Here is a 12132-nt window from a genome sequence, read left to right as displayed (position 1 = left end):
ACAGATTGTTTGGCTTTCAGAGCCTGAACAACTGTCCAAGCAAAGGGACATTTTTATCTGCCACTTTTATACCTGATCCCTGATAACTTCATTAACTATGGACACATCTGGATTTTATAGAGAACTGTAACAAAGGATTACAGTACACTCACACACCCTGGTCAAGGAATTGTGTACAAATTAACTTCGCCCAAAGAACAGCAAGAAGTCAGAGAAATGGGTATGCATTTGTGCAATGTGCCTGTGAGCTACATGCCAAGTATTGTGGAAATCCCCCTGAAATAAAACGGGGGAAATCCAGATCAGACACCCCGGAAGCTCCTTATCAGCTGAAAGGCAACTCCCAGCAGGATATGGATTGATTATATCTTAACATCTCACCAACAGCAGCAGAGGGTTTTTCAGCGTGACATTTGTAAATATGTAACATGAAGTTCCAAGGAAAGGAGAGGGAGGGAAGTGTGTGTGTGTGTGTGTGTGTGTGTGTGTGTGTGTGTGTGTGTGTGACACAGATGAAGGGAGGGAGAGATATAGAGATAGAACTAGAGAAAGAGAGAGTGTGTGTGTGTTTGTGTGTGTATGTGTGTGTGTGTATGCGTGTGTGTGTGTGACACAGATGAAGGGAGATATAGAGATAGAACGAGAGAGAGTGTTTGTGTGTGTGTGTGTGTGACACAGATGAAGGGAGGGAGAGATAGAGAGAGATAGAACGAGAGTGTGTGTGTGTGTGTGTGTGTGTGTGTGTGTGTGTGTGTGTGTGTGTGTGTGTGTGTGTGCGCATGTGTGTGTGTGTGTGTGTGTGTGTGTGTGTGTGTGTGTGTGTGCATGTGTGTGTGTGTGTGTGTGTGTGTGTGTGTGTGTGTGCATGTGTGTGTGTGTGTGTGTGTGTGTGTGTGTGTAGGTGGAGGTGAAGTCATGTGGTGCAGATGTGAAGTACACGTTACCCATTGGGACTATTACACACAATATCTGGGCTGTTTCTGAGTTTTGCCCCCAAGCTGTTGATGTTTGCCTGCACAAGTTTCTTCCCTTAGTAACAGCAGTGGAGACATTTAACTGTAACAAAAATCTTAAAGAACAGCGTCAGTATAATATTGTGGCAAATAATTTGATAAGACAAATGGCATGTCCTTACCCAATGTCTAAAGTTTACATAATTATTTAATAAACGTGAGTTAATATAATTGTATTAAAAGTTAATTATGATTTTGTCACAATGAATGACATTGGGTTGGGAGATAGAGATATCCTAAATCAGTTTCAGTTTGCACCTGTACCAAAGATTACACACAGGAGTCACACATCCCCTAACCACCGTCATAACACCAAATTCACTCTTTCACAGAAGTCTCACATCCCCTAACCAACCTCATAACACCAAATTCACTCTTTCACAGAAGTCTCACATCCCCTAACCACCGTCATAATGCCAAATTCACTCTTTCACAGAAGTCACACACCCCCTAACCTTCATCCATATGCTTCAAATACAAAACAGAAATTGGTACTCTGTCTCATTGTCTTTTCATAATGCCATAAGCTGTAAAGATCTTATATCTTATCAGACATGGAGGAGATACTATGTTTGAAAGTGGAGATGTTCTTCTCGTTCTAAGCTTTCCCAGCCAGATCAGCAATATTACTCTTACTATAGGAACTTGTACTGTATTCTTACTTATGCAAGGAAGAACCTTTTACAGCTGTGGATTGTGGAAAAGAACCAACTGTTACACTAAAAGCTGGCATAGAGTGTTGTTTATATTTCTAGAGTACCTTACATGCACATTGCATTCGATGTCAGGCCAAGAGTATGTGTGTGTGTGAGTGTGTGTGTGTGTGTGTGTTGTGTTTTCGGTTTGTTTGTATGAAATGTGTTTGCTTGTTCCTTTGTTTTCTTAGAATCTAGAATAATCTCAGGATATATACCGGTACATCTTTTACTACATATAGGCTAATAAAACCATTAATTATGAGAAAATAAGTAGAGTAGAGCCAAGCCTTTATCCCTGTGTATTCACTGTACCAATTGATGTGTGTGCCAAATTTCATGAGTTTTCGCCCATGGGAAGCACCTCTTTTGGCATCACAATTCATCATATGTTAGTGCACACAAAATCCCAAATACCTGTTAGGCGTGGCTAATGCATTGTACATACAAATGTTGTTCATCTTGGGGAGATACAGCTGAAAGTATATGCCAACCACGGGATCAGTCACCCATAGGGGGTGCTATGGAGTCTGTGGGCCAGACCTGGGGTTCTGTAAAGCTTCTGTAACTGAGTAGCGGGCGCTACGACTGATGTGTGTACCTTCATGCACTTTCGACTATGGGAAACACCTCAAAAAAGGAAAAGCCATGTCAAGTCAAGTGAAGAAGAAGAAGAAGAAGAAGAAGAAGAAGAAGAAGAATCCTTACAAAAGCAATAGGGCTTCGCACCTCGGTGTTCGGGCCCTAATAAAACAACTCATTCATTCATTCATAACACAGTTGAGCCTTTTTAACCTACACTATTCTCTTCAATGGGAAAGAGAAGGAAACATTCATCTCCTGCCAAAGTCCATAGTCCACCCATGAGATGTAGTGGGATGTTGATTCAAGGTGAGAGGGTGGAGGGGGTGGAGAGAGATGTTGAAATTGCGATATGTGGTGGGGATGGTGTAAATGCTCCTGGCATGCTGTGCACTGCCCAACCAGGAATGTGGCAGACAGACAATGTGCAGAGACAGACAGAGTTTTAGGCAAGCACATTGTTTTGTAAAGTATTTTTTTCTCACACTGTTGTTGTCTCTAGCAACACCAGTCACCCTTGTGTTGAAAGGGTAATCAGATCAGGCAGGTCACGACAGTGAATGTTCTCACAGTCAGCACTCTGTGATCCCGGGACGAGAATCTTTCAGTTCAGTTTTGCCCCAAGGATATCATCAGGAGCAGCTGCCATTGTTTGATTGTCCAGGCCCCTTAGGCTCACAATTACAAAGACTTTTACGAGTTTTACCTCAAAACGTAATGTTTCTGAAATTGAAATCATATGTGGTCTTAAACAGAGCAGAACATTTACAGTTTCAGACATTTACTGAGGTCAAAAAAAGCTGTACATCACATTGTTATTGGCCTGCCAGCTGTGCATAATACATTGTTTTTGGCCAGTTTCAAACTTGGAACATGGAGATTATTTCTCTCCCTGAAACCTTCTCAATTGTAGTTGAGAGTGGGTCTAGAAAAGGTTCACTGAATTACGACTTCCAGCAGAGGCTTAAATAACAGTGATATTAAACTTAAATTGTTGCATTAAACCCTTACCAAATTGTTTCAAGAAATACATGTCCAAGCTGGATTAGAGACATTGGAAATGGGCTTCAATGGCCTCTTGGCCAGACGGACCTGCAGAGCAAATCCCAAATTTGCCAAAGGTTCCTATAGGTGCTCCCAGGCTATATGAGTGATGCACTGAGGGCAAGCCCAGCAGCAGCTTTGTCTTTGGTGAGGAGATGCGTGTGTGTGATTTTGGACGTTGTTTGATCTCTTTGCTTTTACAAATAGACTACAAGAAGCCACAATGAGATTTCCATAGGGGCCTTGGAGCTGACATCATTTCTCTGTCCCATGCTAAAGCTGCCTATTCAAATATCACGTGGGTGGATGTGATTTATGCAAAGAATGCAAACATGAGGTGTGATATTGTGCAAATAGAAAACCTCTATCCATCAATACATTAAGGACAAACACACATTCATTGCCGCATTTTCAGATTGATCACAGGTGGGAGAGTTTTAACTTAGCTATTCATTTAGCAATCACAAAGGCATTCAACAGGTTCGGTATGCACGCACAGTATGTAAGGTCTCCATAGTGAGATAGTGCAGGTGGTACTCTCTGCAGTCATATATGTATAACACCAGTGTCTACAGAACACTGAGTATGGATGTAAAGATCATAGTTGCCTTAAGTGTGCTGCTCGATAAACCAGCAGTAATCACATGCCGTCAGTTGATTTGTCGAATCATTCAAGACCCATTTGAAGCTCCATCTTAGGAACATCCTATTGGGGCAAGTCAAAGCAACTCCTGAAATAATTGAGAGCAATCATTTCAGGACCACATGTCTATTAAGTTGACACTTTCCCCCTACAATTACTCAATTTTATTGGCGAGGGAGGCTGTTGTGAATCTATGGCATGCTGGTATGGTGCCAAGCTTCAGGTGTGTTGCCTAGGTGCATGCGTTCAGGTGTGCTGTCTTTGGGGGAGGGGTTAGCACTCACATGCAGAAGCCTGTTCTTCAGAGAGGGTTTTCTTTTAAACCATGTACACGTTCGCTGAAAAGCTGTGACTTCCTCTAAAGTACATGAAATTATCATATTTTGATAAGACCGCTTATGATACAGCATGGGCAGAACACCTCACCTGGAAGTTTAGTCAATAATTTTTATTGTCACTGTATAAACCAATGAAACAGCCCTGCAATTCTAAAAATGTGAGATTAAGTGGTAATAAACGTAACAGTAATGAATAAATACATATGGCTATATTTCTAATCAGATCATAAATAGACACACAGCGATGGACCAAAGAATTTGTTGTAGAGAACCCATCATGAGTGTGGAGGGGGTTGGGTCTGGGATGCTGGACACTACTGTTGACCTTTCTGGAAGTGTTGTGGGCCTAATTTAAAGACACACAGATGAGGAAAGGTGCCTGCTTGCTAAAACCAGTGAAATGGTCACAAAGGCTGCTCTGTTGCTGATGCCGTTTTCAAAGCGTAAAGGTTGCTTTGTTGGTCATTTTGTTTTTGTTGCTTCGGTTCTTTGGTTTAGCATTCAGACTACTAGCTGTGGATGTGGTAACGTAAAGAGGGCGTTAGAGATTGTGGGTACAACATGAGACATGTACGCGACTGCCACCAGCCAAGTGGGCATTGTCGCTGTATCCCATGTCATGTTGTGTAATGTTAAATAGGCTTGGCTGTTAATTGACCACTGTAGGAAATTCCCCAACACCTCTCCTGTGTATATCTGAAACATCAGGAACAAATGAATATGGAAAAATACAGCACACATTTACACACACAGTTATGGGTTCCAATGCACCAATGGTGCAGTTGAAATGGTGCATTCATTGTAATGCAAACACGGTCCAGAGTTCATGTGCATAGCAAAAATCACAACTTGGGCTTGCTGTGCAAGCAAGATATTTAAGGTGTCTCAACTGTACACATGTCTCAACTGTACTCAGTCTACCCCTACCTATATGAAAGTGAAATACAAGACCCCTGCACAGTATGATCCAATGAAAAAAATGATTGATTCAATGTTCATATCTGACTACCCAAAATGTGCAATTGACAGTGCACTTTTATTCAGGCTGTCTCTGTATATGCCTTGCCTTGCCTTGCCGTGTGACCACCGAATACACTACTCTGCAGGAAATTCTAGTCACATCATCATGTGGTAACAAATCCTAGGTTTATATCCCGTGAGTCACCTTGATATCCTCCCTCTTATTACAGATTAAAGAGGGTTAACCAGTGACTAAGACTAACTGTAGTTTCTGTAGTGTATAACCACAGAACTGTGAGTTTTGCCAATTGTGAACTGCATTGTGTGCTTGAAATACCTGAAATAGCTTCAGCGCTTCCATGGAACTCTGCACCCAACAATAATTCATTGGTATTTGGCAGTTGGAGTAACTTTTTTATTCCGCTTTCAAAGTAATTTAAATTTGTTTGCTTTGAGGTCAATTCAGAAGGAACGTTTTACAAGGTATAATGTTGCATGGAAGCATGCAAGCTCCTCTCTATTATTCAGTCTCTCTCCATTCTCCTCTCTCTCTCTCTCTCTCCCCTCTCTCTCTCTCCCTCTCTCTCTCTCTCCCTCTCTCACTCTCTGACAGTAAAGCAATTAAAAAGGAATTTAATTTAGTCTAATCCTTTCACCCTCATTCTTGTCATCACAGAGAGGCAATTGCCAAATTTATGGAGCTCCAGGTGTTGTCTTAGAGATGCTCCCTGGCATAAACTCAGCGATTGACGACGGCATGCAACCTCCAGCTCCTTGTAGCTGCTCAGACTTGCACTTTCATTCCACTGCCCACACACACACACACACACACACACACACACACACATCCTCGTTCTTCACCGAGATGCGAGAGCTTCACCTGGATCTACAGAGAAGTAGAGGAGCTCCCAGCACAAGTGAGTCCGTCTCCAACTATTGGAGTGCCCCCAAAGCCACAACACTGCCAGGCCAATGTCTGCAGACAAATCTAAACACTGCTTGAGTGACAGCAGTGATGTGGACCATTTACATTTCAATTCAAGGCCTTTGTCTTGGGAACACAGATTACATGATAACTGATTGACTGGGGTGAGGTTGAGATGGAGATGGCAGTGAGTTATCCTCATAAGGTAATTCTGAAGGTATGTCTAAATTAGACATAAGTGTGCTCAATATATCAACTCATATTTTTATTATATCTTTTATTTTACATTCGTTATTTTCATTAGGCTCTTGATTGCATTGACATTATTGGTTATTATTGCTATTCTCCTTAATGTAGTCTTACCAACTTTTTAAAACTGTTCACTGTTTTAGCTATTGCATTGTTTTACTTGTAAGTCCCTTTGGACAAAAGCATCTGCCAAATCCCATAACCATAACCATAACCATATTTCTTCATCTGAACTCCTTGTTTTGCAGACATTTATTCATTTAGTTGACGCTTTTATCCAAAGCAACTTGCAAGCGAGGTCTATCATTCAAGCTATAGTGCAAAGGAGACTTTAGTAGAACCACACTCTTAAAACAAATGTGTTGTCCCTATCTGGACACAAAGATATGTTAGAAAACAACGCAAGTTGTGCTGTTTTCCAGGAGACTTTAGTAGAACTAGTTTGTATTACTCATTCTCTGTCATTACTCATTATCATCCGTTCTTTTTGTGACTCGTGAAGGCAGCGCTAAAAGCCTCAGAGTGAATTAACATTGTGACGCTTCAGCACTTTCAACCCTGTTGCGGTTTACTTCTGTCAACCAGGTCTGATAATTACTGCTTTTGGAAAATTCAGTACACAACAGTAGTTCTAAAGAGCTTCAAACACTCGCAGACAAACCAAACACAAACCAAACCAACCCGAAGAAGCAACAAAGAGGTACCTCAACTGTCACAGCTGACAGCTCCTGATTAATCACTTGATGGGACTAGGGGTTAAAAGAGACAGTAAAGTATTGTAGAATAATGAATTTGTACGAGTTGCTTGTTCTGCTTTAGCATAGATTTATGATGTGCTGATGATTAATTAATTATGAGGTAACCAAAGTGGTTCCTGACAAATATTTGTTTTGTCATGTGTCACCTCAGACGTAATAAAGATAGCACAAATGGCATGGCTGACTTTTGCTAGTGTTAAGCTTAACACTGGGTCTTACTGCTCAAAAAAGGGAACACTTCAATCACACATTGGATAAGTACTCTCCCTGCTGAAAAAAACAACCTGACCAGCTTAAGGTGGTTGACCATCTTGTTAACCAGCTTGTTTGACCACCCTATGATGGTTGACCTACTAGACCAAAAAAACTCTAGCGAAAACATACTTTCAGCTGGTTTACCCAGCTTACGATGGTAATTCAGCTGGTTTTGCTTGTCATACCACCTAAAGCTGGTCATTTTAGCTGGTGTTGCTGGTCTACACTGCTGGTTTAACTGGCCAATTAACATTTGGGGTTGATCACAGTATACCCACTACAGCTAACTACTACATCACAGTATATCCACTAACAGCTAACCAGACTACACCACTGGTTCAACACAAACTGCAGAGGGGGAAAGATATGTTCTGTTGGTCAGCCACCCTCAAAGGCCTGCTCCTTAAGGCTTAGCTTGACGCAGGCCATTTGAAGTGCTCTTCAGCTCAAGCATGCTGGTCATTATTCCCCTCTTTATTCTGTCGACAAACTGTCAGTCTACACGCCAGCTTGCCCAATCACAACAGGCTGTCTTTCTTGGGGCACCAGTCAATCATGACAAAACCCTCCTTTTTGCACTCCCTGTTGGGTAGGAACCTTTGTACAGTATGTAACCCGTGTAAGCAGGGAGGGGAAGTTCAATAAAGGTACACAGTAGGCTACTGAGTTGTTATTATACTGCAAGGCCGACTGAACAGTGATGTTCAGTAATTGTTCAACAACTACTATACATGCAGAATTTGGATATCAGCACATGATCTACATTGTCTCTGTAGGTGGTGTAGGCCTGAACAACAAAGCAAAAGATGGCAAATGGTAACAGAAAGTTATCTGCAGAAATGGAGTCAGAGAATCAAGGTGAACAGGTAACACTTTACCACCTACAGTGACGATGTAGATCATGTGCTGACATCCAAATTCTGCATGTAGAGTAGTGAATTTTTGGTAACACTTTACTTGACGGGTGAGTTCATAACACATTCATAGCAGCTGTCATAAACTGCACATAAAGCATTCATGACTGTTTCATGAGACATGACTGAACATTCATACCAAACCTTTCATGAATGTGGAAGACAGAACAACGAGAGCTTGTCAAAATAAAAGTCCAAAGACACAAATACGGGTCAGCTGAATGTAGGCTAGTTTACCTCCCAGTGTTAAACTTGTATAGTAAAGTGACATTCGATGTAGCCTAGACTGTAGATGTAGAAGATATTCATGAAATATTTACAAAGGCTGGAGAGATTAAATTAATGGTATCCAGGTTACACAAATACAATGTTGGACTTTTATTTTGACAAGTTGTCATCGTTCTGTCTTCCACATTCATGAAAGGTTTGGTATGAATGTTGAGTCATGTCTCATGAAACAGTCATGAATGCTTTATGTGCAGTTTATGACAGCTGCTATGAATGTGTTATGAACTCACCCATCAAGTAAAGTGTTACCGAATTTTTTTTAACGTACACCTATACATTTTAGTTAACAGACAGTGTTAGGTGATAATCTGTATGGCAAGCCATTTTAACATTTACCCGCTAGACTGGATATGTATTGCAGATATCTGTAATTCATTTTTGCCTAGTCAAAACTAAATTACAGATATCTCTATCTGACGTTTCGACTAGTCACAATTATGTTACAGATATCTTGAATGACAATTCCAACTATCCAAAATGTAATTGTGACTAGTCAGAAAGACGTTGTTGATATCTACAATGTTAATTTCGGATAGTCAAACTTAGCGGGTACATGTTAAAATGGCTTGCCATATAATCTGAGCATCTGTGGATAGCCTAAAGACCAAGGAGAGTGTGACCGGTTAACATAAAGAAAACAGTAGTCTCGTCACTGTCAGAAATGCCAGTCAATTCACAATTTATTCACACAACCAGCAAAATGTACAGATACAACTCTCCAGTGCCCCATGTGGACCCCTGCTGGTCCAAGCCCTCATCCCAGGTCATTGTGAGGAGAGACTGCAGAGAAGAAGGACTGAAAATAAAAAGAAATACCCCTTCCCACCCCTTGACTATTGTTGCATGTTTAAATTCAGCACGCTTGTATGTCAGCATTAAGGTCTCAAATAACGACTCAACATTGTTATTCAAGTGTTGTTTTTATAGAATTGTGCATTGCTTTGAATTGTATCTGTAGAACTAAAGTGATCGAAGAGAAACAGATGTTGCTGACCACATAGCTGGCTATGATCTACTAAACAAATTCAAATTATACTATTCAAATCGGAATGTATCAGGAGGTTATAAAAGTCCAGGCTTTTCTCAAAAGGTTCCGTTTTTACCTCCTACAGATTCATCTGGGATATTGTGGGGTGATTTGCTCTTCAAAGATTGGGCATAGAGACTGCTTATTACAACACAAACAAAAAGTGTTTCTTGTAAGCAGCCACAGGTGCCTTTTTATGGAGGTTATATAATGCAGTACTTGCAAAACCCACCCCCAGACAACTCTAGCTATGTCCCAGTTGGGATATCAATGAATAGGAAATTTATCAAACATTGTAATCTGATCACAGTAAAGCATACCAGATGTTGCTTGTTGTTGACAAAGGGAAAAGTAGTTATTAATGTATTTTACAGCATTCAAGTGGCAGAAACTAAACACACACAGATTCCACCTATACACTCTTCTCACTCAATACCTCTTTAAAAAATGTTCTCATGGTCTGCATCTCGTTTGCTCTGCCTGACCCAGAGACCTTTATTGCACTTCATCCAAAAAGAAGAAGTTCTAAGGCACTCTCAGTTTCAAATACAACCCCAAATCAGAAAAAAGTTGGGACATTGTGTAAAATGCATACAAAAACAGAATGTGATAATATACAAGTTTCGTAAAACCCATAATTAGCAGCAAAAAGGACATAGACAACAAAAATGTGGACTATTTCATGGAAAAATATTATGTTAATTTTGAATTTGATGCCAGCAACATGTTTCAAAAAAGGGAATGTTTACCACTGTGCTGCTTCACCTCTTTATTTAACAAAATTCTGTAAATGTTTAGGAACTGAGGAGAGCAGCTGCTAGAGTTTTGAAAAATAATTGTTGTCTCATTACTGCCCGATATAGGATTTCAGTTGCTCAATAGCATGCGGTATTCTTAGTCATGTTTTTCATTCCATGATGCACCTCTTCCTCTATAGAGAAATGCTGATTAAATAAGTGCAGAATTAAATTTGGCATTGTTTTCCTGAAATATTCAAGGTCTTCCATGAAAAAGACATTGCCTGGATGGCAGTACAGTATATGTTGCTCAAAACCTGTATACATCATTCAGAATTGATTGTGCCTTGCCAAATGTGCAAGATACCCACGCTGTAGACACTAATGCACCTCCACACCATCATAGATGTTGGGTTTCGAACTGAGCACTAAAACAAGTTGGATAGGCTGGATACTTGGATAGGCCCTCTCCTCTTTAGCCCAGATGAGTCCATGATTTTCAAAAAGAATGGCACATTTTGATTGGTCCAACCACAGGACCTTTTCCATATTACCTTAGTCCATTTTAAACAAGCTCAGGCCCCATTTAAGACAGATATTTTCTGTATCATGTCTCAATACAACTTTGGCTGTTGCATGGTTTAAACAGAGATGGTTGATAAAGCTAGGATCTTTGGTTTACCGTTTTGGTAACACTTTATATTAAGACACACATATTCACCATTAATTAGCTGTTTACTAACATGTATATTAGTAGCAATAACTATTTATTACCCCTTATAAATCACTAATTAATACTTTATTCTGCAAGACTTATTCTACCCATAATAGACCGTTAACTAAGAATTTCCCTTATATAAGCTCCTAATTACCCCTTATTAATAGCTATTAAGTAAGTTGTTGCATATGAATTATGATCTAAATACGCATGGGTGAGTATGGGGCTTGTAAGGGGGTAGTAACACAAGAGCAGTTATTCACCCCTAATAATACTGGCCTACTCATATGGAATTAGATACTGTAGCATCCCCACCGAATTATAGTCAGAAGTCTTGAACTGATGGTCTTTGTCTTTATTGAAGTCTCTAAACTCATCCACAACAAACCAACCACCGTAAGAACTTATTCCTCATCGGAGGGTGCTAATTGCCTGTGTAGTTCACTTATACAGTATGGTTTTTCTCTAGTTTACCTCATGGTAGAAAACTTACTAGTGTCGTTCATTCAAAATAAAAGTCCCTCAAGACGACAATGAAAACAGGGCAGCATATGCAACATAAAATGCAATAATAATAATAGTAATGACATTACAAAGTGCATTAAGGTTTTTCCTTTTAAAATTAAACTTAAATTGGGGATGTTACACTCCCACCAAATTATGAATGTTTCATTAAACAACATGAACAATGAATAATTTCACAGAAGGAATGACAGTATTACACTAAACTCAAGGGCTTAAGAAGCCTCTAACAACAAAACTAACTTCTGCACTGGACGCTCCAGTATGGAAAGTTTGTAGGTGCGCTCACCCTTTTTGTTCAGTCTCTTTTCTCCTACTGAGATTTTTGCTCTTCTTATAAGTCCATCCTTACCCTTGACAGTCTCTATGACTCTTGCAAGTCTCCACTCACATCTAGGTGACATTTCATCAATGTCCATAACAACATCACCCACTTGTAGATTTCTCCTTGGCGAGTGCCATTT

The sequence above is a fragment of the Alosa alosa genome, chromosome 16 (assembly GCF_017589495.1).
Source record: "Alosa alosa isolate M-15738 ecotype Scorff River chromosome 16, AALO_Geno_1.1, whole genome shotgun sequence".
In the NCBI taxonomy this organism is placed as follows: domain Eukaryota; kingdom Metazoa; phylum Chordata; class Actinopteri; order Clupeiformes; family Clupeidae; genus Alosa; species Alosa alosa.
The sequence above is the reverse complement of the archived record's forward strand: the minus strand, read 5'-3'. Positions refer to the sequence as shown.